Consider the following 26431-nt stretch of genomic DNA (forward strand, 5'->3'; position numbering starts at 1 on the left):
GTGGAGAGTGGACCCTTGATGAAATTAGCGACATCAAGCAATGCACCCGTGCAACCATCTCTTTCCTTCTTGCCGTCCGAGCAAGATAAAAATGCAATGATAGAACGTGCTAAGAGATGGAGCCCTTGGCTAAAAGATACAACTCCATACACTTAGCAACAAGCGCATCTAAGAATCAAACACCAAATGTGTAGTGTGTTGCTAGCTGTGCAAACACCTACATATAGGGTATCCAACAAAACATAGCGACAAGTACTTCCCACCAGCTCTGCCATTGCGATTACTGAATGGAATATACTCACTGCCATAGATTAAAGACCATCATTACCATCTCAGAATAGATACAAGCACATCGAGCTCATCCGATCAATTGGATGAACTTCACCTTGAAGGCGCCCAATCCAAAAGTTTCGGAGGTCATCTCTTGGAACTGTCAAGAAAAAGGCCAATCTTACATGCAAAATTTGCTACTATGCAAACATAGGTTGAAATTATAGAGAAATTGTGAGGCCATCACAATGGCCCAAGGCCAATGCTCTGACTAAGTCAATTTTCTCTTGCAATCACCATGCCGCCGTTCACAGAGAGATCTCCCCATTCACTTGTGATGATGCACAATCCAAGTGCTAGACGTGAGCTCGCCCTTGAAAGACCACTTTCCAAGACATCTTGATGACACATTGGAATGACAACCACTATCAGACCATTCCCAACATTGTGCCAATCGAGTTGCACAGAATTGACCTTAGGGAGATCCCATGTAGCAATCAAGATGTGCTTTCATACCCATCTCTCACAAAAACCAATGTTAGCTGAACAAATTTAGAATCCAAGGGTCGTATCCATCGATATCATAAGCACTGTGTCTATATTCAAAGGCCACAGAGAGGTTCTGATAAGAGAAGCTCCCCTACTTGCTTGCACAAACATCCCAAATGCTAGACACAAGCTCTCACCCTTAGCATCGCTCTCCAAATCACTGCAATGACACATTGGAATGACAACTACTGTCGAACAACTCCCAAATTTATGCCAATGGAGTGAGAAAGAAGAGCAACTTTGGGGAGCCATGCATAGCAAATGGGCTGCTGCTTCATTCTGCTCTTATATAGATCCAATGTCATTGATTTCATTTGGAATCTAAGGCTACATTCATCGTTGCTCACACAATAAATGGCTCTTCTGATCGAATGGCCATAAGGAGCTTCTGATAGGAATGGCTCCCTTGTCACTCGTGATGTGCAACCCAATTGGTAGATGACGGCTCGCCCTTTAGATCACTGCCCAGGAAACCACCACAACGGCACCATTGGAACGACAACCGTTGTTGAACCATTCTAAAAATTTTGTGCCAAAGAAGTTGTTACAAATAGAACAACCCTAGGGATAGAACCCTTGCATAGAAATCAAGATGGCTTCAGGGCCCTCCCAATAAAAATGATGTTGGTGCCAATATTTGAAATCCAAATAACGTGTCTTTCTTGAACACCAACACTGATTCTATTGGGGAGGGTCTTTGAGATCTTTTTTTATCAAAGCTCCCATTGTAGCCACGATATGTTTACAAAAAATTGCTAGAGCGCCAAGTACCCACCTCATGGCTAGACAAGGGCTCGCCATTAGATCAACTTCAAAATCACTGAACATACGTGTTGTAGAATGGTAACCGCTACCATGTCTTTTCTATAATTGCATCAGTCAAGTGATCTAAGAGAGAGTCCAAGGGTAGGCATTCATTGGGGGTTCGTTTCAATAGAAAAAAATTTATGTAATACCTGAGCAACACTAGACAGAAGTGCTAGATGAGGGCTCCCATTTATGTCATGTTTTAAAATCGTGAAGTAGACACGGTGAGGGGTAGAAACTGCTACCAAACCTTTTTTCAAAATTGTGCCAGTTGAGTGACAAGAAAACATGATCAAAAGGAGAGTGGAGGAATAGTACCTTGAGGGTGGGCTTCATGCCCTCTAATTGATTCAATGTCAACATCCACCATTTCAAAATCTAACATATCCATCCACCTTGACAACAATGTTGAATCAATGAGAGAGGCATGGGAGAGACTTATGATAACTAGCTCTCCTATATAAGCTATTATTGCGAGGCTCACTCTACATTAGAAATTAGCGAACACACTGACAACTGCCTTAAAAATCCAATTTGTTTAAAAAGGTGACCAAATAGCCATCCATGACCCCATTTTTTATGAGGTCGACAGAGGAGCAAATGATTTTCATCAGTTGGGAGATGTGAATTCATGGAGCCAAGGTAGAGAAATGGCCAACTTTTGGAGATCAGGTGAAATAGCTCGACTCAGGTGGAACAGCTAGGGTAGGATGACTCGATAATATCATTTGCCTCGGTGCCTTTTTTGAGGTTTACTTGAGAGGAATGGACACAATGTCAGCCTTGATCATCTAACAGTCTGAGTATAATGGCATGGTAACAACAGCTCCACATTTGGAGTGTCTATGGCACCTGGATGGGATTTGTGATGTTAAGTTGATTGACATTGATAGAGGATGAGATCGGCTTAGCATTTGGAGTGTCCATGGTAGACAAGTGGGGTTTGCGATGTTAGGTTGATTAACAATTATAGAGGATGAGACTGGCTTGACATTTGGAGTTTCCTCGGTAGTTGGTTGGGGATAGGTTGAATAGCAAAGATGAGAACAAAAATGGCTTGCAAGGTCACCGAGAGCTTTCGGTATTAAAGCTCCCATGTAGCTACGATAAGTACACCATGACAAATTGCTAGAGCCCCAAGCACCCATAGAAAATCACCATTATACCAAGCAATGCTAGAGTGCTAGACAAGGGCTCACGTTTAGATCAAGTTTTAAAATCACCAAAAAGACATGCCATGGATCGGCAACCGCTGGCTCACCTTTTGAAAAATTGAGTCATCAGAAAACATTATCTAAAGGAGAGTCAAGGAAAAGCACTCAAAGATCACTCCATGCCCCTTTTATTTATTCAACATCAACATACACCGTTTGAAAATCCAACAATCCGATCTACCTAGACACCAATGTTGAATCAATGAAAGGGGCATGGGAGAGGCTCGCGGCAAACACCTCTCCTATATAAGCTATTAGTGTGAGGATCCTTGTGCATTAAAAATTTATGATAGCATGGAAAAATCAAAAATGTGACCAAATAGCCATCCACGACACCATTTTTGGAGCTCAGCAAGATCAGGTCAACGAAAATAGCTCGGCCAGATCAGGTTGGCCAACGTGGCTCACCTAGATCGGGTCGGCTAGCATGGCTCGGCCATGATTTTTTGTCAAGAGTTTTTGATATTAAAGCTCCCATGTAGCTGTGATAAGTACACCAAGAAAAATTGCTAGAGTTCCAAGCACCCATAGAAAATTGCCATTATACCAAGCAATGGTAGAGTGCTAGACAAGGGCTCACGTTTAGATCAAGTATTAAAATCACCAAAAAGACATGCCATGGATCGACGATCGCTGCCTCACCTTTTCCAAAACTGAGTCATCAAAAAAAATGATCTTAAGGAGAGCTGAGGAAAAACACTTAGAGATCACTTCATGCCCCTTTCATTGATTCAACATCAACATACACTGTTTGAAAATCCAACAATCTGATCTGCCTAGAGACCAATGTTGAATCAATGAAAGGGACATGGGAGAGGCTCACAGCAACCACCTCTCCTATATAAGCTATTAGTGTGAGGCTCCTTCTACATTTGAAATCTATGATAGCATGGAAAAATCCCTTAAAAATCCAATTCAATGAAAAATGTGACCAAATAGCCATCCACGACACCCTTTTTGGAGCTTGGCAAGATCAGGTCGACTAAAATGGCTAGGCCAAATCAGGTCCACTAGCGTGGCTTGCCCAGATCAGGTTGGCCAGCATCGCTCAACCACCATTTTTTGTTGAGAGCTTTTGATATTAAAGTACCCATGTAGCCGCAATAAGTACACCATGACAAATTGCTAGAGCGTCGATCACCCATAGAAAATTTCCATTATACCAAGCAATGCCAGAGTGCTAGACAAGGGCTCACGTTTAGATCAAGTTTTAAAATCACCAAAAAGACATGCCATGGATCGGCAGTTGCTGCCTAACCATTTCCAAAATTGAGTCAGTGAAAAACATGATCCAAAGGAGAGTCAAGGAAAAGCACTCAGAGATCACTTCATGCCCCTTTCATTGATTTAACATCAGCATACACCATTTGAAAATCCAACAATCTGATCTACCTAGACACCAATGTTGAATCAATGAAAGGGGCATGGGTGAGGCTCATGACAACCACCTCTCCTATATAAGCTATCAGTGTGAGGCTCCTTCTATATTCAAAATTTGTGGTAGCACGAACAAATCTCTTAATAATCCAATTCAATGAAAAATGTGACCAAACAACCATGCACGACACCATTTTTGGAGCTCAGCAAGATTGGGTCAACGAAAATGTCTAGGCCAAATCAGGCTAGCCAACATGGCTCACCCAGAATGGCTCGCCCAGATCAGGTTGGCCACCATGGCTCGGCCACCATTTTTTTTGAGAGCTTTCGATATTAAAGCTTCCATGTAGCCATGATAAGTACACCATGACAAATTGCTAAAGTGCCAAGCACCCATAACAAATTGCCATTATACCAAGCAATGCTAGAGTGCTAAAAAAGGGCTCATGTTTAGATCAAGTTTTAAAATCACCAAAAAGACACGCCATGGATTGGAAACTTCTACCTCACCTTTTCCAAAACTGAGTCATCAAAAAACATGATCTAAAGGAGAGCTAAGGAAAAGCACTCAAAGATTGCTTCATGCCCCTTTCATTGATTCAACATCAGCATACATCATTTGAAAATCCAACAATCTGATCCGCCTAGACACCAATGTTGAATCAATGAAAGGGGCATGGGAGAGGCTCGTGGCAACCACCTATCCTATATAAGCTATTAGTGTGAGGCTCGTTCTGCATTCAAAATCTATGATAGCATATACAAATCCCTTAAAAATCCAATTCAATGGAAAATGTGACCAAACAGCCATCCACGACACCATTTTTGGAGCTCGACCAGATCAAGTCGATGAAAACATCTCAGCCAGATTGGGTCGGCTAGAATGGCTCACCCAGATCAAGTCAGCTAGCATTGCTTGCCTAGATTGGGTCAGCTAGCAAGGCTCAGACACCATTTTTTTCTGAGAGCTTTCACTATTAAAGCTCCCATATAGTCAGGATAAGTACACCATGACAAATTGCTAGAGCGCCAAGCACCCATAGAAAATTTCCATTATACCAAGCAACGCCGAAATGCTAGACAAGGGCTCACATTTAGATCAAGTTTTAAAATTACCAAAAAGACATTCCATGGATCAGCAACCGCTACCTCACCTTTTCCAAAATTGAGTCATCGAAAAACATGATCTAAAGGAGAGCTGAGGAAAAGCACTCAAAGATTTCTTCATGCCCCTTTCATTGATTTAACATCAGCATACACCATTTGAAAATCCAACAATCTGATCTGCCTAGACACTAATGTTGAATCAATGAAAGGGGCATGGGAGAGGCTTGCGGTAACCACCTCTCCTATATAAGCTATTAGTGTGAGGTTCCTTCTGCATTCAAAATCTACAATAGCATGGAAAAATCCCTTAAAAATCTAATTCAATGAAAAATGTGACCAAACAGCCATCCATGACACCATTTTTGGAGCTCGGCCAGATCAGGTCAACTAGAATGGCTCACCCAGATTGGGTTGGCCAGCATGGCTCGACCGCCATTTTTCACTAAGAGCTTTTGGTATTAAAGCTCCCAAGTAGCCATGATAAGTACACCATGACAAATTTCTAGAGTGTTGAGCACCCATAGCAAATTTCCATTATACCAAGCAACGTCAGAGTGCTAGACAAGGGCTCACATTTAAATCAAGTTTGAAAATGTCCAAAAAGACATGCCATGGATTAGCAACCACTACCTCACCTTTTCCAAAATTGAGTCATCAGAAAGCATGATCTAAAGGAGAGCCAAGGAAAAGCACTCAGAGATCGCTTCATGCCCCTTTCATTGATTCAACATCAGCATACACCGTTTAAAAATCAAACAATTCGATCCACCTAGACACAAGTATTGAATCAATGAAAGGGGCATGGGAGAGGCTCATCGCAACCACCTCTCCTATATAAGCTATTAGTGCAAGGCTCCTTCTACATTTGAAATCTATGATAGCATGGAAAAATCCCTTAAAAATCCAATTCAATGAAAAATGTGACCAAACAGCCATCCACGACACCATTTTTGGAGCTCAGCCAGATCAGGTCAACGAAAATGGCTCGGCTAGATCGGGTCAGCTAGAATGGCTCATCTAGATTGGGTCAGCCAGAATGGCTTGCCCAAGTTGGGTTGGCCAGATTGGGTCAGCCAGAACGGCTCGCCCAAGTTGGGTTGGCCAGATTGGGTCAGCCAGCATGGCTTGCCCAGATTGAGTTGGTTAGGCTTGCTCACCTAGATCAGGTCAGCCAGGCTAGCTCGCCCACCAGATCGAGTTGGCCAGGCTCGCTCACCTAGATCAGGTTAGCCAGGCTAGCTTGCCCACCATTTTTCAAGCACACTACCTCCCCTATATAAGCTATTAGTGTAAGGCTTACTCTACATTAAAAATGTACATTCAATGGAAAAGTACCTTAAAACCCAATTCAATGAAAAATGTGACCGAATAGCCATGCACAACCCCATTTTTGATGAGGTTGTCAATGGAGACAAAGATTGTAATTGGTTAGGCGATTTGATTGCATCAGTCAGGGGAGTAAATTGATCAATTTTTGGAGACCGACTAGAATGGCTCGACGATGATTTTATATCGAAAGCTACCCAATTTGAGAATTACGACTCAAGTAGAATGGCTCGGGTACCCATTTTATATCACAAGCTACCCAAATTTTAAAATTATGGCTCGGCTTGAATTTTGTATCATAGGCAACCCAATTTGAAAATTATGGCTCGACTATATTTCGAGCACACTACCTCTCCTATATAAGATATTAGTGTAAGGCTTGCTCTACATTCAAAAATATGCATTCGCGTAGACAAGTTCCTTAAAAAAATCAATTCATTGAAAAATGTAACCGAATAGCCATCCACAACCCCATTTTTGCTGAATTTGATAATGGTGCCAAAAATTGACATCGGTTAGGTGGTATGATTTCATGAGCCATGGGAGTAAATTGATAGTGAGGAAAGATGGTAAGTCAACTGGGTGAGACGACTTGACTTGGTGAGCTGACCTAGCGAGCGGACTTGGTGGTTGAACTTAAAGATTCAACTTGGTGGGCATACTTGAACTTTTTATTCGTGAGCCACCTTGGTGAGCTAACTTGGGGAATTAAGCTAGAAATCTAACATGGTGAGCAGACTTCAAGATGTGACTAGGTGGGGCACCTTGGTAAGGTGACAAGGTAAGTCAATGTGGTGAGTTGAATTGGTGAGCAGACTTAAAGAGTCAACTCATTGAGGTGACTTTCTAGGGTGACTTGGCGAGCCCACATGGTGAGATGCCTTGGCGAGCAGAGCTGGCTAGCCTGGTGGTGAGATGACTTGGCCAGCCAACTTGGCATGCCTAAATAAACTTAAATAGTCGACTTGGTGAGAGTACTCAGTGGGCCGACCTAGCGGGGTGACTTGATGAATGAAGTTAAAGAGTCAACTTGGTGGGCCGACCTGGCGGGGTGACTTGATGAATGAACTTAAAGAGTCGAATTGGTGGGCCGACCTAGCGGGGTGACTTGATGAATGAACATAGATTGTTGACTTGGTGAGAGTACTTGGTGACTTGGTGGGCCAACCTAGCCAGGTGACTTGATGAACGAACTTAAAGAGTCCACTTGGTGGGCTGACCTAGCGAGGTGACTTGATCAATGAATCTAAAGAGTCGACTTGGTGAGAGTGCTTGGCGGTCAAACCTAGCAGGGTGATTTGATGAATGAACTTAAAGAGTCAACTTCATGAGAGTACTTGGTCGGGTGACTTGATGAACAAACCTAAAGAGTCAACTTGGTGGACCAACCTGGCAAGGTGACTTCATGAACGAACTTAAAGAGTCAACTTGGTGGCCTGACCTGGCAGGGTAACTTGATGAACAAACTTAAAGAGTACATTTGGTAAGAGTACTTGGTGGTAGGACTTGAAATGCAGACTTAAAGAGTCAACTTGGTGAGAGTACTTGGCAGGGTGAACTGATGAACGGACTTAAAGAGTCGACTTGGTGGGCCGACTTGGTGGGGTGACTTGATTAACGAACTTAAAGAGTCAACTTGGTGAGAGTACTTATTCTAGTGACTTCATGAATGGAGATAAAGAGTCAACTTGGTGAGAGTACTTGGTGGTGCGATTTGATGAGAGGACTTAAAGAGTCAACTTGGTGATAGTACTTGGCAGGGTGAATTGATGAACGGACTTAAAGAGTCGACTTGGTGAGAGTACTTGGTGGGCCGACCTGGTGGGATGACTTGAAGAATGGACTTAAAGAGTCAAATCGGTGAGAGTAATTTTTGTGGTGACTTGATGAATGGACTTAAAGAGTCAACTTGGTGGGGTTACTTGATGAAAGGACTTAAAGAGTCAACTAGGTGAGAGTACGTGGTGGGGTAACTTGATGAACGGACTTAAAGGGTTGACTTGGCAGGGTAGCTTGATGAACAGACCTAAAGAGTTGGCTTGGTGAGAGTAATTGGTGGGGTGACTTGATGAATGCACTTGAAGAATCGACTTGGTTAGAGTACTTGGTGGGGTTGCTTCATGAACGATCTCAAAGAGTCAACTTGGTGATAGTACTTTTGTGGCTCAACTTGATGAGTAGACTTAAAGAGTCAACTTGGTGAGAGTACTTGGTGGGGTGAATTGATGAACAAACTTAAAGAGTCAACTAGGTGGGAGTACTTGGTGGGCTGACCTGGTGGGGTGAGTTGATGAATGGACTTAAAGAGTTAGCATAGTGAGAGTACTTGTTCTTGTGACTTGATGAACGGATGTAAAGAGTCGACTTGGTGAGAGTACTTGGTGGCACGACTTGATGAGCAGACTTAAAGAGTCAACTTGGTGAGAGTACTTAGCAAGGTGAACTAATGAATGGACTTAAAGAGTTGACTTTGTGAGAGTACTTGATGGGCCTACCTAGTTGGGTGACTTGATGAACAGACTTAAAGAGTTAACTTGGTGAGATTACTTGTTCTGGTGACTTGTTGAACGGACTTAAAGAGTTGACTTGGTGGGGTGACTTGATGAAAGGACTTAAAGAGTTGACTTGGTGAGAGTATTTGGTGGGGTGACTTGATGAATAGACTTAAAGGGTTGACTTGGTGGGGTGACTTGATGAACAGACCTAAAGAGTTGACTTGGTGAGAGTAATTGGTTGGGTGACTTGATGAACAAACTTAAAGAGTCAACTTGGTGAGAGTACTTGGTGGGGTGATTTGATGAATGCACTTGAAGGGTCAACTTGGTAGGTTGACTTGATGAATGGACCTAAAGAGTTGAATTGGTGAGAGTACTTGGTCGGGTGACTTGACAAATAGACATAAAGAGTCAACTTGGTGAGAGTACTTGGTGGGGTGACCTGATGAACGTACTTGAAGAATTGACTTGGTTAGAATACTTGGTGGGTTGACTTGATGAATCGACTCAAAGAGTCAACTTGGTGAGAGTACTTGGTGGCTAGACTTGATGAGGAGACTTAAAGAGTCCACTTGGTTAGAGTACTTGGTGGGGTAACTTGATGAACGGACGTAAAGAGTCGACTTGGTGGCTCGACTAAATGAGCGGACCTAAAGAGTCAACTGGGTGAGAGTACTTGGAGGGGTGAATTGATGAACAAACTTAAAGAGTTATCTTGGTGAGATTACTTGGTGGGGTAAATTGATGAACGGACCTAAAGAGTCGACTTGGTGAGAGTACTTGGTTGGCCGACCTAGTGGGGTGACTTGATGAACAAACTTACAGAGTTGACTTGGTGAGAGTACTTAGTGGGCCAACCTGGTTGGGTGAATTTGTCAATGGACTTAAAGAGTCAACTTGGTGAGAGTACTTGGTGTGCCAACCTTGTGGGGTGGCTTGATGAACAGACTTAAAGAGTCAACTTGGTGCACTGATCTTGTGGGGTGACTTGATGATCAAACTTAAAGAGTCAACTTTGTGAGAGCACATGGTGCGCCAACCTAGGGAGCCAAGCTGGTGAGTCAAATTGGTTAGCGAGCTTAAAAAGGAAACTTGGTTGGGAAAGTTGGTGAGGCAAGATGGTAGGCTAACTTGGTGAGCAAACTTGTTGAGCAAACTAAAAGAGTCAACTTGTTGAGGCTACTTCATGGGGTGACCTGGCGACCCCACTTGGTGAGGCAACCCGATGAGAAAAGCTATCCAACCCTTGGTCACCAGCCCTAAGGAGAGGCAACTTGACAAGCTGACTTGGTGAGAAGACTTAAAGAGTCAACTTGGTGAGGCAACTAGATGAGTTGGGTCATTGAGGTGACTTGGTGGGGTGACTCAATGAGTTGACCATGCGAGAAGACCTTGTGAGCAAACTAAAAGTGTTGACTTGGTGAGCGTGCTTGAACAGTTGACTTGTTGAGCTAACTTGGAAAGCTAACATGGTGAGCAAGGCTTAAGATGTGACTTGGTGAGGTGACGCAGGAAGGTCCCCTTAATACCATAAACTTATAACAGAACCATAGAAATAATAGAAAATGTGAGAACAAAATGTGGTCTTGTCATTTGGACCGCAGAAGTGGAATTGCATAATTCATAAGCACAATATGCTAACCCACATAGGTGCCTTCACTGCAATAGTCTACAAGACATGCTACTAGCTATCACCCAGAGTTGTCCTAGACAACATTTGAGCCTTTATCAAATAAGCAATTGTATGCTGGTCGGGAAGGTTCTAGATGCTCGGACTTAATACCTATGGCTGGAAGACCCCGACAATACACATAATTCTACCTAATACATCTTTGACAAATTATTTTAGAAATTTTGGTAGCCCAACTTCCGAAGGCCATAACTCATGAATCGTTGCTCTGATTGGCTATTATAACCACTTTTCAGAAATGCCAGCTCCTGATCTACAGGATTGGAATGGTGCATGCGCCCTGCCCTTGATTTTTCGAACCTCATCCAAGCACTCTAAGGCCTCTAATGGTGAGCCTAAAGATTTTTAACATATTTTTGCACCAAAAATCTGCAATAACTTCTCGACACTTATGCTTGAGCTTACTTGGTGAGTGGACTTAAAGAGTCAACTCATTGAGGCAACTTGGTGGGGTTGACCTGGTAAGGTGAAACCCACTTGGTGAGAAAACTGCAAGAGTCAGCTTGGTGAGCATGCTGGAATTGCTGGCTTGGCAAGCTAACATGGCGAGTGGGCTTAAGAGGCAAGTTGGTGGGGAAACTTGGTGAGTGGAATTAAAGAGCCAACTTGGTGAGGTGACTCAGTGAGTTAGTTCATTTAGATGACATGGTGAGCCAAACTAGGGAGGCGATTCGTATTAGGGTTGGGGTAATTGGGGTGATTCGTGTCAGGGTTGCTGACATGGTTCGAGTTGAAAACTTTGGGCATTAACCCCAAAAAAATTTGACCTCTTTTGGACCACGTACATGACTCGAGGCACTTAGAATCAAGTCAAGCATGGTGACATGAGTTGTGCAAAAAATTTGAAGGTGATTCGAGTCGGGGTAGCCAACTCGATTTGAGTTCAAAACTTTGGGTGTTAACCAAAAAAATAAGTTAACAAATTTTGGATCACATACATGAGTTGTCTGCCCTCACAAAAATTACAAAACCCCACCCACCTAGAATTTACAGTTGGAAGAATTTTCTGCCCTCACAAAAATTTCCAAACCCCACGCACTCAAAATTTGGACTTGGAAGATTTTTCTGCCCTCACAGAATTTACAAACCCCACCCGCTCAGAATTTGACACTTGGAAATTATGAAACCCCACCCACCCAAAATTTGAACTTGGAAGATTTTTTCGCCCTCATAGAAATTGCAAACCTAACCCACCCAAAATTGCACTAATTACAAACCCGACCCACATGGAAATTACACTTGGAAGACTTTTTTTCCCTCGAGGAAACTTTGGCACTCGAGAGATTTTTTCGCACTCGCAAAAATCATGAAATCCCACCCACTGGGAATTTGGCACCTGGGAGATTTTTTCGCCATTTCGAAAATTGCAAACCCTACTAGCTCAGAATCTGGAACTTGGGAGATTTTTCCCCCTCGTGGAAATTTTACAAAACCCCACTCGCTCGAAATTTGGCACTCGGGAGATTTTTCTGCCTTGGTAGAAATTTTTACAAAACCCCTCCCTCCTGCCCGAAATTTGGCACTCGAGAGATTTTTTTGCCCTGGTGGAAATTACAAACCCCACCCGCTAGGAATTTGGTACCTAGGAGATTTTTACGCCCTTGTGAAAATTACAAACCCCACCCGCCGAGAATTTGGCACTTGGGAGATTTTTTTGCCCTCGCAAAAATTGCAAACCTCACCTGCCTGAAATTTGGCACTTGGGAGAATTTTTTGCCCTCACAAAAATTTTTACAAAACCCCACCTGCCCAGAATGTGGCACTTCGAATATTTTCTACCTCGGCAAAAATTACAAACCCCACCCGCCAAGAATTTGGCACCTGGGAGATTTTTCTATCCTCATGAAAATTGCAAACCCCACCTACTTGAAATTTGGCACCTGGAAGATTTTCTTGCCCTCGCGCAAATTAAAATCCCACTCGTCGAGAATTTTGCACTTGAGAGATTTTTTTGCCCTCGCAAATTTTTTTTACAAAACCCCACCCATCGAGAATTTGGCACTTGGGAGATTGTTTTGCCCTCACAAAATTTTTTGCAAAACCCCACCCGCTGAGAATTTGGCACTTGGGAGATTTTTTCGCCCTCGCAAAAATTTTCACAAAACCCCACCCACTCAAAATTTAGCACTTGGGAGATTTTTCCATCCTGGCAAAAATTACAAACCCCACTTGCTGAGAATTTGGCACTTGGGAGATTTTTTCGCCCTTGCAAAAATTTTTACAAAACCCCACCTGTCGAGAATTTCACACTTGGGAGATTTTCCCGCACTCACACAAATTACAAACCCCACCCACTAGGAATTTGGCACCCAAGAGATTTTTATGCCCTCGCAAAAAAATTTGCAAACCCCACCCATCCAGAATTTGGCACTTGGAAGATTTTCTCGCCCTCGTGCAAATTAAAAACTCTACCCACTTTAGAGTCAAAAAGGGTTTTACGAATCAAGGCAACAGAGGGCTGAATCTCAGTGGATCGTGGCAGCAAGGCCACTCTACCACTTAAAATACCCCGTCACTTATTTAAGTTGTCTACAAAAGATTCTTCTCGCCAACTGCTTGAAATTAATATCCAAGGTTGCTCCAATGGGCTAATGCATTGATCAAAGATGGCCAATGACACGGGGCCCTGGGAGTGCAAGAGCACCCCTACTGCAGGTCGCGATGTAGCTACAGAGAGATATGTGTCACATCTAGCATAGATTTTGACTTAGAGGCATTCAGTCATAATCCAATACATAGTAGCTTCGCGCCACTGGATTTTCAACCAAGCATGATGACCAAATGTGTGAATCAATGGTTCCTCTCGTACTAAGTTGAATTACTATTGCAGCGTGGATCATCAGTAGGGTAAAACTAACCTATCTCATGATGGTCTAAACCCAGCTCACGTTCCCTATTGGTGGGTGAACAATACAACACTTGGTGAATTCTGCTTCACAATGATAGGAAGAGCTGACATTGAAGGATCAAAAAGAAATCTTTCTATGAATGCTTGGCTTCCACAAGCTAGTTATCCCTGTGGTAAGTTTTCTGACACCTCTAGCTTCAAATTCCAAAAGTTTAAAGGATCGATAGGCCACACTTTCACGGTTTGTATTCGTACTAAAAATCAAAATCAAATGAGCTTTTCCCTTTTGTTCCACACAATATTTTTGTTCTTGTTGAGCTCATCTTAGGACACCTATGTTATCTTTTAACATATGTGCCGCCCCAACCAAACTTCCCAACCTGACAATGTCTTCTGCCTGGATTAGCGCACCTAGATGCACCTTAAGGCCAAAAATAGGGGCATTTCCCCATCTCTGCCTCATGGAATAAGTAAAATAATGTTAAAAGTAGTGGTATTTCAGTTGTGCCCAAAATCTCCCACTTATTCTACACATCTCAAGTCATTTCACAAAGTTAGACTAGAGTCAAGCTCAACAGGGTCTTCTTTCCCCGCTGATTTTTCCAAGCCCGTTCCCTTGGTTGTAGTTTTGCTAGATAGTAGATAGGGAAGTGGGAATCTCCTTAATACATTCATGCGTATCACTAATTAGATGATGAGGCATTTGGCCATTTAGTGAGTCATAGTTACTCTCGTTGTTTACCTGTGCTGGGTTGAATTTCTTCACTTTGACATTCAGAGCACTGGGCAGAAATCACATTGTGTCAACATCCGCTGGGACCATCACAATGCCTTATTTTAATTAAACAGTCAGATTCCCCTTATCCATACCAATTTTGAGTCAACTATTCGCCACCTAGGGAAAGCCCTCCAAAGGGGGCATCCTATGTTCATTGCTCGATCGGCACACGACGACCCACCCTCACCACGAGAGCAGCTCAGGCAGGCCGCCAAGAGCCCACAAGTTTGGGGCATAGACCCCTAGGCCCAACCCTTAGAGCCAATCCTTTTCTTGAAGTTACAGATCCATTTTGCTGACTTCCCTTACCTACATTGTTCTATTGACTTCCCTTACCTACGAGATGCACCGTGCATGTAGCCACGTACAAATACCTACATATAGGGTATCCAAGAAAACAAAGCAATAAGTACTTCCCACCAGCTCTGCCATTGTGATTACCGAATGGGATATACTCACTGCCATAGATTAATGACCATCATTACAGTCTCGAAATAGATACAAGCACATCGAGCTCATCTGATCAATTGGATGAATTTCACCTTGAAGGGGACCAATCTAAAAGTTTCAAAGGTCATCTCTTGGAACTATTAAAAACAAGGCCAATCTTACATACAAACTTTGCTACTACACAAACATAGGTTGCAATTAAAGAGAAATTACGAGGCCGTCACAATGGCCTGAGGCCAATGCTCTGAATAAGTCAATTTTCTCTTGCAATCACCATGTCGCTATTCACAGAGAGATCTCCCCATTCACTTGTGACGACACACAATCCAAGTGCTAGACGTGAGCTCGCCCTTGAAAGACCACTTTCCAAGACATCTTGATGACACATTGGAATGACAACCACTGTCGAACCATTCCCAATGTTGTGCCAATTGAGTTGCACAGAGGAAACCTTAGGGAACTCCTCTGTAGCAATCGAGATGTGCTTTCGTACCCATCTCTCACAAAAACCAATGTTAGCTAAACAAATTTAGAATCCAAGGCTCGTATCCATCAATATTGTCGGCACTGGGTCTATATTCAAAGGCCACGGAGAGGTTTTGATAAGAGAAGCTCCCTTGCTCGCTTGCACAAACATCCCAAATTCTAGACACAAGCTCTCACCCTTAGCATCACCACAATGACACATTGGAATGACAACCACTATTGAACAACTCTTGAATTTGTGCCAATGGAGTGAGAAAGAAGAGCAACTTTGGGGAGCCACGCATAGAAAACGGGCTACTGCTTCATTCTGCTCTTATATAGATCCGATGTTGTTGATTTCATTTGGAATTGAAAGCTGCATTCATCCTTGCTCACACAAGCAATGGCTCTTCTGATCGAATGGCCACAGGGAGCTTCTGATAATAATGGTTCCCTTGTCACTCATGATGCGTAGCCCAACTACTAGACAACGGCTTGCCCTTCAGATCACTGGCTAGGCAACCACCAAAATGGCACTGTTGGAATGACAACCGCTGCCGAACCATTTCAAAAATTTTGTGTGAAAGAAGTTGTTGGAAAGAGAATGACTTTGGGGAGAGAGCCCTTGCATAGCAATCAGGATGGCTTCATGACCCTCCCAATAGAAATGATGCTGGTGCCAATATTCAAAATCTGAATAACATGTCTTTCTCAAACACTAGCACTAATTCTATTGGGGAGGGTCTTCGAGAGCTTTTGTTATCAAAGCTTCCATTGTAGCCGCGATAGGCACACAAAAAATTGATAGAGGACCAAGCACCCACCTCATGGCTAGACAAGGGCTCGCCATTAGATCACTTTGAAATGGCGGAATAGACACACTATAGAATGCCAACTACTACCAAGTCTCTTCCATAATTGTGTCAATCGAGTGATTGAAGAAGGTGATCTAAGAGATAGTCCAAGGGTAGGCATTCGTTGGGGAATTCGTGTCGATAGCAAAAATTTATGAAATGCCTGAGCAACACCAGACGAAGCTGCTAGATGAGGTCTCCCATTTTAGATCAAGTTTTAAAATCACCAAGTAGATGTGTTGAGGGCTGGTAACCACTGCCAAATTTTTTTTCAAAATTGCACTAGTTGAGTGACAAGAAAACATGATCTAAAGGAGAGTCAAGGAATAGCACCTTGAGGGTGGGCTTCATGCCCCTCTAATTGATTCAACGTCAGCGTCCACCATTTCAAAACCTAACATATCCATCCACCTTGACACTAGTGTTGAATTAATGAGAGGGGCACGTGAGAGGCTCGTGGCAACCACCTCTCCCATTTTAGCCATGATAGGCACAAAAAAAAAATTGCTAGAGCACCAAGCACCCACCTCATGGCTAGACAAGGGCTCACCATTAGATCAACTTCAAAATCACTAAATAGACATGCTATAGAATGACAACCACTATGAAGTCTCTTCCATAATTGTGTCACTCGAGTGATCGAAGAAGGTGATCTAAGAGAGAGTCCAAGGGTAGGCATTCGTTGTGTGATTCGTGTTGATAGCAAAAAATTATGCAATACCTGAGTAACACTGGACGAAGGTGCTAGACGAGGGCTCCCATTTTAGATCAACTTTTAAAATCACCAAGTAGATGTGGTGAGGGCTGGGAATCACTGCCAAACCTTTTTCCAAAATATTGCCAGCTGAGTGACAAGAAAACATAATCTAAAGGAGAGTCAAGGAATAGCACCTCGAGGGTGGGCTTCATGCCCCTATAATTGATTCAACATTGGTATCCACGTTTTCAAAATTTGACATATCCATCCGCCTTGACACTAGCATTGAATCAATGAGAGGGGCATTGGAGAGGCTCACGGCAACCACCTCTCCCATTGTAGCCATGATAGGCACACAAAAAATTGCTAGAGCACCAAGCAGCCACCTCATGGCTAGACAAGGGCTTGCCATTAGATCTACTTTGAAATTGTTGAACAAACACACTCTAGAATGGCAACCACTGCCAAGTCTCTTCCGTAATTGCGTTGGTTGAGTGATTGAAGAAGGTGATCTAAGAGAGAGTCCAAAGGTAGGAATTTGTTGGGGGATTCATGTCGATAGAAAAAATTTATGAAATACCTAAGCAACACCAGACGGAGGTGCTAGACGAGGGCTCCCATTTTAGATCAAGTTTTAAAATCACCAAGTAGATGCGGTGAGGGTTGGAAATTGCTGCCAAACCTTTTTCCTGAAATTGTGCCAACTGAGTGACCAGAAAAAATGTGATTTCATACCCATCTCTCACAAAAACCAATGTTATCTGAACAAATTTGGAGTCCAAGGCTGGTATCCATCGATATCGTCAGCACTGGGTCTATATTCAAAGGCCACGGAGAGGTTTTGATAAGAGAAGCTCCCATACTCACTTGCACAAACATCCCAAATGCTAGACACAAGCTCCCACCCTTAGCATCACTCTCTAGATCACTGTAATGACACATTGGAAAGACAACCACTATTGAACAACTCCCAAATTTGTGTCAATGGAGTGAGAAAGAAGAGAAACTTTGTTGAGCCGTGCATAGCGAATGGGCTGCTACTTCATTCTGCTCTTATATAGATCCGATGTCGTTGATTTCATTTGGAATCTGAGGCTACATTCATCCTTTCTCACATGAGAAATGGCTCTTCTGATCGAATGGCCATAGGGATCTTCCGATAACAAAGTCTCCCTTGTCACTTGTGATGCACAACCCAACTGCTAGATGATGACTTGCCCTTCAGATCGCTGCCTAGGCAACCACCACAATAACACCATTGGAACGACAACTGCTACCGAACCATTCTAAAAAAAATTTGCCAAAGAATTTGTTGCAAAGAGAATGACTTTGGGGAGAGAGCCCTCACATAGCAATCAGGATGGCTTCACGGCCCTCCCAATAGAAATGATGCTGGTGCCAATATTTGAAATCTGAATAATGTGTCATTCTCGAACACCAGAACTGATTCTATTGGGGAGGGCTATCGAGAGCTTTTTTTTATCAAAGCTCCCATTGTAGCCACAATAGGCACACAAAAAATTGCTAGAGTGCCAAGTACCCACCTCATGGCTAGGCAAGGGCTCACCATTAGATCAACTTTAAAATTGCTAAATAGATGTGTTGTAGAATGGCAACCGCTGCCAAGTCTCTTCCATAATTGCGTCAATTGAGTGATCGAAGAAGGTGATCTAAGAGAGAGTTCAAGGGTAGGAATTCATTGGGGGATTCATGCCAATAGCTAAAATTTATGAAATACCTTAGCAATACCAGATGGAGGTGCTAGACGAGGGCTCCCATTTTAGATCAAGTTTTAAAATCACCAAGTAGATGTGGTGAGGGGCTGGCAACCACTACTAAACCTGTTTCTAAAATTATGCTAGCTGAGTGACAAGAAAACATGATCTAAAGGAGAGTTGAGGAACAACACCTCAAGGGTGGGCTTTATGCCCCTCTAATTGATTCAAAGTAAGCGTCCACCATTTCAAAATCTGACATATCCATTCGCCCTGACACTAGCGTTGAATCAATGAGAGGGGCATGGGAGAGGCTTGCGGCAACCACCTCTTCTATATAAGCTATTAGTGCTAGGCTTGTTCTACATTAGAAATTGGCGAACACATCGACAACTACCTTAAAAATCCAAATCGTTGAAAATTGTGACCAAACAACCATCCACTACCCAATTTTTTATGAGGTCGGCAGAGGAGCAAAAGATTGTCATTAGTTAGGAGATGTGAATTCATGGAGCCAAGGGAGTGAAATAATCATTGAGCTCATCCAATCAAATAGATGAATTTCATCTTGAAGGGGCCCAATCCAAAATTTCCAGAGGTCATCTCCTGGAACTGTCCAGAACAAGGCCAATCTTACATGCAAACTCTGCTACTGCACAAACATAGGTTGCAATTAAAGAGAAATTGCAAGGCCATCACAATGGCCCGAGGCCAATGCTCCAACTAAGTCAATTTTCTCTTGCAATCACCATGCCACCATTCACAGAGAGATCTCCCCATTCACTTGTGATGTGATGCACAATCCAAGTGCTAGATGCGAGCTCACCTTTGAAAGACCACTTTCCAAGACATCTCGATGACATTTTGGAATTAAAATCATTGTCAAACTATTCCCAATGTTGTGCCAATCGAGTTGGCATAGAGGCGACCTTAGGGAGCTCCCACGTAGCAATCGAGATGTGCTTTCATACCCATCTCTCACAAAAAAAAATGTTAACTGAAAAAATTTAGAATCCAAGGCTCATATTCATCGATATCATCAGCATTGGGTCTATATTCAAAGGCCATGAAGAGGTTCCGATAAGAGAAGCTCCCCTACTCACTTGCACAAACATCCCAAATGCTAGACACAAGCTCCTGCCCTTAGCATCACTCTCCAGATCACCACAATGACACATTGGAATGACAACTGCTATCGAACAACTCCAAAATTTGTGCCAATGGAGTGAGAAAGAAGAGCAACTTTGGGGAGCTGTGCATAGCAAATGGGCTGCTACTTCATTCTTCTCTTATATAGATCTGATGTCATTGATTTCATTTGGAATCCAAGGCTGCATTCATCCTTTCTCACACAATCAATGGCTCTTTTGATCGAATGGCCATGGGGAGCTTTCGATAACAAAGGCTCCTTTGTCACTCATGATGCATAGTCCAACTGCTAGATGATGACTCACCCTTCAAATCACTGCTTAGGCAACCACCACAATGGCACCATTGGAACGAAAATTTCTATTGAACCATTGCAAAAATTTTGTGCCAAAGAAGTTGTTGCAAAGAGAATGGCTCTAGGGAGAGAGCCCTCACATACCAATTGGGATGACTTCACAGCCCTCCCAATAGAAATGATGCTGGTGCCAAAATTTGAAATCTAAATAACATGTCTTTCTCGAACACTTGCACTGATTCTATTGGGGAGGGTTGCCGAGAGCTTTTTCTATCAAAGCTCCCATTGTAGCCACGATAGGCACACAAAAAATTGCTAGAGTGCCAAGCATCCACCTCATGGCTAGACAAGGGCTCACCATTAGATCAACTTCAAAATTTCTAAATAGACGTGTTGTAGAATGATAACCATTGCCAAGTCTCTTCTGTAATTGTGTCAGTAGAGTGATCGAAGAAGATGATCTAAGAGAGAGTCCAAGGGTAGGCATTCATTTGGGGATTTGTGTTGATAGCAAAAAATTTATGTAATACCCGAGAAACATCGAACGAAGGTGCTAGATGAGGGCTCTCGTTTACATCAAGTTTTAAAATCATGAAGTAGACGCGGTGAGGGTTGGCAACCATTGCCAAACCTTTTTCCAAAATTGCACAAGCTAAGTGACAAGAAAACATGATCTAAAGGAGAGTGGATGAATAGCACCTCGAGGGTGGGCTTCATGCCCTCTAATTGATTCAACGTTGGCATCCAAAGTTTCAAAATTTGACATATCCATCCACCTTGAAAACAACATTGAATCAATGAGAGGGACATGGGAGAGGCTCGCAGCAACCACCTCTCCTATATAAGCTATTAGTGCGAGGCTCACTCTGCATTAGAAATTAGCAAACACACTAACAACTGCCTTAAAAATCTAATTCATTGAAAAAGGCGAGCAAATAGCCATCCATGACCCAATTTTTTATGAGGTTGACAGAGGAGCAAAAGATTCTCATCAGTTGGGAGATGTGAATTCATGGAGCCAAGGTAGTGAAAAGGCCAACTTTTGGAGATTGGGCAGAATAGCTCAGCTTGGCTGGAATAGCTTGAGTAGGATAACTCGACAATACCATTTTCCTCAGTGCCTTTTTTGAGGTTTACTTGAGAGGAGCGGACACAAAATCAGCCTTGATCATCTAGGAGTCTAAGTATGATGGCTTGGTAACAATGGCTCAGAATTTGGAGTGTCTATGGAAACTGGATGGGATTTGTGATGTTAGGTTGATTAACATTGACAGAGGATGAGATCAGCTTGGCATTTTGAGTTTCCATGGTAGAAGGGTGGGGTTTGCAATGTTAGGTTGATTAACATTGACAGAGGATGAGATCGGCTCAGCATTTGGAGTTTCCTCAGCAACTTGTTGGGGATAGGTTGAATAGAAAAGATGGGGACAAAAATGGCTTGCAAGGTCGCTGAGAGCTTTCAGTATTAAAGCTCCCATGTAGCTGCAATAAGTACACCATGACAAATTGCTAGAGTGTCGACCACCCATAGCTAATTGCCATTATACCAAGCAACGTCAGAGTGCTAGACAAGGGCTCACATTTAGATCAAGTTTTAAAATCACCAAAAAGACACTCCATGGATCGGCAATTGTTGCCTCACCTTTTCCAAAATTGAGTCATCAAAAAACATGATCAAAAGGAGAGCTGAGGAAAAGAACTCAGAGATCGCTTCATGTCCCTCTCATTGATTCAAAATCAGTATACATTTTTTGAAAATCCAACAATCCGATCCGCCTAGAGACCAATGTTGAATCAATGAAAGGGGCATGGGAGAGGCTCGCGACAACCACCTCCCCTATATAAGCTATTAGTGTGAGGCTCCTTCTATATTTAAAATTTGTGATAGCATGGACAAATCCAAAATGTGACCAAATAGCCATCCTTGACACCATTTTTGGAGCTCGACAAGAGTTGGTCAACAAAAATGGCTCGGCCAGATTGGGTCGGCCAGCATGGCTCGGCCAGATCGGGTCAGCCAACATGGCTTGGCAACCATTTCTTGCTGAGAGCTTTCGGTATTAAAGCTCCCATGTAGCCACAATAAGTAAACCATGAAAAATTGCTAGAGCACCAACCACCCATAGAAAATTGCCATTATACCAAGAAACGCCAGAGTTCTAGTCAAGGGCTCACGTTTAGATCAAGTTTTAAAATCACCAAAAAGACATGCCATAGATCGGCAACCACAGCCTCACCTTTTCCAAAATTGAGTGATTGAAAAACATGATCTAAAGGATAGCCAAGGAAAAGCACTCAGAGATCACTTCATGCCCCTTTCATTGATTCAACATCAGCATACACCATTTGAAAATCCAACAATCCGATTTGCCTAGACACCAATGTTGAATCAATGAAAGGGGCATGGGAGAGGCTCGTGGAAACCACCTCTCCTATATAAGCTATTAGTGTGAGGCTCCTTCTAATTTCAAAACCTACGATAGCATGGAAAAATCCCTTAAAAATCTAATTTAATGAAAAATGTGACCAAACAGCCATCCATGACACCGTTTTTGGAGCTCGACAAGATTGGGTTGATCAAAATGGCTTGGCTAGATCAAGTCGGCTAGCATGGCTTTGCTAGAATGGCTCACCTAGATCAGGTCAGCCAACATGGCTCGGCCACCATTTTTCATCGAGAGATTTCACTATTAAAACTCCCATCTAGCGACGATAAGTACACCATGAAAAATTTCTAGAGCACCAAGCACCCATAACAAATTTCCATTATACCAAGCAACGCCAGAGTGCTAGACAAGGGCTCACGTTTAGATCAAGTTTTAAAATCACCAAAAAGACATGCCATGGATCCACAACCACTACCTAACCTTTTCCAAAATTGAGTCATCAGAAAACATGATCTAAAGGACAGCCAAGGAAAAGCACTCAGAGATCGCTTCATGCCCCTTTCATTGATTGAACATCAGCATACACCATTTGAAAATCCAACAATCTGATCTGCCTAGACACCAATGTTGAATCAATGAAAGGGGCATGGGAAAGGCTTGTGGAAAAAAACTCTCCTATATAAGCTATTAGTGCAAGGCTCCTTCTGCATTTGAAATCTGTGATAGCACAGAAAAATCCCTTAAAATCCAATTCAATGAAATATGTGACCAAATAGCCATCCACGACACCATTTTTGGAGCTCAGCCAAATTGGGTCGACAAAAATGTCTCGGCCAGATTAGGTTGGCTAGAATGGCTTGCCCAAATAAAGTCGGCCAACATGGCTCGGCCACCATTTTTCACCAAGAGCTTTTGGTATTAAAGCTCCCACGTAGCCGTGATAAGTACACCATGAAAAATTGCTAGAGCACCAAGCACCCATAGCAAATTGCCATTATACCAAGCAATGCTAGAATGCTAGACAAGGGCTCACATTTAGATCAAGTTTTAAAATCACAAAAAAGACATGCCATGGATCAGCAACCATTACCTCACCTTTTCCAAAATTGAGTCATCGGAAAACATGATCTAAAGGAGAGCCGAGGACAAGCACTCAGAGATCGCTTCATGCCCCTTTCATTGATTCAACATCAGCATACTCTATTTGAAAATCCAACAATTCGATCCGCCTAGACACCAATGTTGAATCAATCAAAGGGGCATGGGAGATGCTTGTGGCAACCACCTCTCCTATATAAGCTATTAGTGTGAGGCTCCTTTTGCATTTGAAATCTGCGATACCACATACAAATACCTTAAAAGTCCAATTCAATGAAAAATTTAACCGAATGCCATTCATGACCTCATTTTTGTTGAATTTGACAACAAAGCCAAAAATTGACATTAGTTAGGAGGCATGATTTCATGAGCCATAAGAGTAAGTTGACAGTGAGGAAAGATGGTAAGTCAACTGAGTGAGACGACTTGACTCGGTGAGCTGACCTGGTGAGTGGACTTGGTGTTCAAACTTAAAGACTCGACTTGGTGGGTGCACTTAAACTTTTGACTCATGAGCCACCTTGGTGAGCTGACTTGGGGAATCAAGCTAGAAATTTGACATGGTGAACAAACTTCAAGATGTGACTATGTGGGGCAACTTGGTAAGGTGACATGGTAACTCAATGTGGTGAGTTGACTTTGTGAGTAGACTTAAAGAGTCAACTTGTTGAGGCAACTTTCTAGGGTGACTTGGCAAGCCCACATGGTGAGATGCCTCGGTCAGTATAGCTGCCTAGCCTGGTGGTGAGATGACTTGGCCAACAAACATGGCTAGCCTAAATGAACTTAAAGAGTCAACTTGGCGAGAGTACTTGGTGGGCTGACCTAGCGAGGTGACTTGATGAACGAACTTAAAGAGTCTACTTGGTGGACCGACCTAGCGGGGTGACTTGATGAACGAACTTAAAGAGTCAACTTGGTGGGCCAAACTAGTGGATGACTTCATGAATGAACTTAGAGAGTCAATGGAGTGAGAGTACTTAATGAATTGGTGGGCTGACCTGGCTGGGTGACTTGATGAATAAACTTAAAGAGTTCACTTGTTGGGCTGACCTAGTGGGGTGACTTGATGAACAAACCTAAATAGTTGACTTGGTGAGAGTACTTAGCGGTCAGACTTGTCGGGGTGATTTCATGAATGAACTTAAGGAGTCGACTTCATGAGAGTACTTGGTCAGGTGACTTGATGAAGGAACCTAAAGACTTGACCTGGTGGGCCAACCTGGCAGGGTGACTTGATGAACGAACTCAAAGAGTCAACTTGGTGGGCCAACCTAGCAGCGTAACTTGATGAACAAAATTAAAGAGATGACTTAGTGAGAGTACTTGGTGGAAGGACTTGATGAGCGAACTTAAAGAGTCAACTTGGTCAGAGTACTTGGTAGGGTGAACTGATGAAAAGACCTAAAGAGTTGACTTGGTGAGAGTACTTATTCTAGTGACTTGATGAATGGACTTGAAGAGATGACTTGGTGAGAGTACTTGGTGGTGCGACTTGATGAGCGGACTTAAAGAGTCAACTTTGTGAGAGTACTTGGCCAGGTGAACTAATGAACGAACTTAAAGAGTCGACATGGTGGGAGTACTCGGTGGGCTAACCTGGTGGGCTGACTTGATGAATGGACATAAAGAGTCAACTTGGTGAAAGTACTTGTTCTGGTGACTTGATGAATGGACCTAAAGAGTCAACTTGGTGGGGTGGCTTGATGAAAGGACTTAAAGAGTTGACTTGGTGAGAGTACTTGGTGGGGTGACTTGATGAATGGACTTAAAGGGTCAACTTGGAGGGGTGACTTGATGAATAGACCTAAAGAGTTGACTTGGTGAGAGTACTTGGTGGGGTGACTTGATGAACAAACTTAAAGAGTCGACTTGGTGAGAGTAATTGGTGGGGTGACTTGATAAACACACTTGAAGTGTCAACTTGGTGGGGTGACTTGATGAACAGACCTAAAGAGTTTACTTGGTGAGAGTACTTGGTGGGGTGACTTGATGAACAAAGTTAAAGAGTCGATTTGGTTAGAGTACTTGGTGGGGTGACTTGATGAACGCACTTGAAGAATCAACTTGGTTAGAGTACTTGGTGGGGTGACTTGATGAACGAACTTAAAGAGTCAACTTGGTGAGAGTACTTGGTGGCGTGACTTGATGAGAAAACTTAAAGAGTCAAATTGGTGAGAGTACTTGGTAGGGTGAACTGATGAATGGACTTAAAGAGTAGACTTGGTGAGAGTGCTTGGTGGGCCAACCTGGTGGGGTGACCTAATGAATGGACTTAAAGAGTCAACTTGGTGAGAGTACTTTTTTTGGTGACTTGATGAACAGACTTAAAGTGCCGACTTGGAGGGGTGACTTCATGAAAGGACTTAAATAGTTGACTTGGTGAGAGTACTTGGTGGGGTGACTTGATGAACATACTTAAAGAGTCAACTTGGTGATAGTACTTGGTGGGGTGACTTGATGAACACACTTGAAGAATCAACTTGTTTGGAGTACTTGGTTGGGTGACTTGATGAACGGACTCAAATAGTCAACTTGGTGAGAGTACTTGGTGGCTCAACTTGATGAGTAGACTTAAAGAGTCAACTTGGTGAGAGTACCTAATGGGGTGAACTGATGAACAAATTTAAAGAGTTGACTTGGTGGGAGTACTTGGTGGGCCGACTTGGTGGGGTGACTTGATGAACGGACATAAAGAGTCAACTTGGTGAGAGTAGTTGTTCTGGTGACTTGATGAACAGACTTCAAGAGTTGACTTGGTGGGGTGGCTTGATGAAAGGACTTAAAGAGTCGACTTGGTGAGAGTACTTGGTGGGATGACTTGATGAATGGTCTTAAAGGGATGACTTGGTGGGGTGAC

At 43.0% G+C, this 26431-nt stretch overlaps 1 pseudogene; it reads right to left on the reverse strand.

Moving 5' to 3' along the window:
* Positions 1-13274: 13274 nt before the first annotated feature.
* LOC149573858 (25S ribosomal RNA) lies at positions 13275-14785 on the reverse strand (annotated as a pseudogene).
* Between the last annotated feature and the right edge of the window lie 11646 nt (positions 14786-26431).

The sequence above is a fragment of the Cupressus sempervirens genome, chromosome 2 (genome assembly GCF_028749045.1).
Source record: "Cupressus sempervirens isolate cs-2001-9-10 chromosome 2, ASM2874904v1, whole genome shotgun sequence".
Classification (NCBI taxonomy): Eukaryota; Viridiplantae; Streptophyta; class Pinopsida; order Cupressales; family Cupressaceae; genus Cupressus; species Cupressus sempervirens.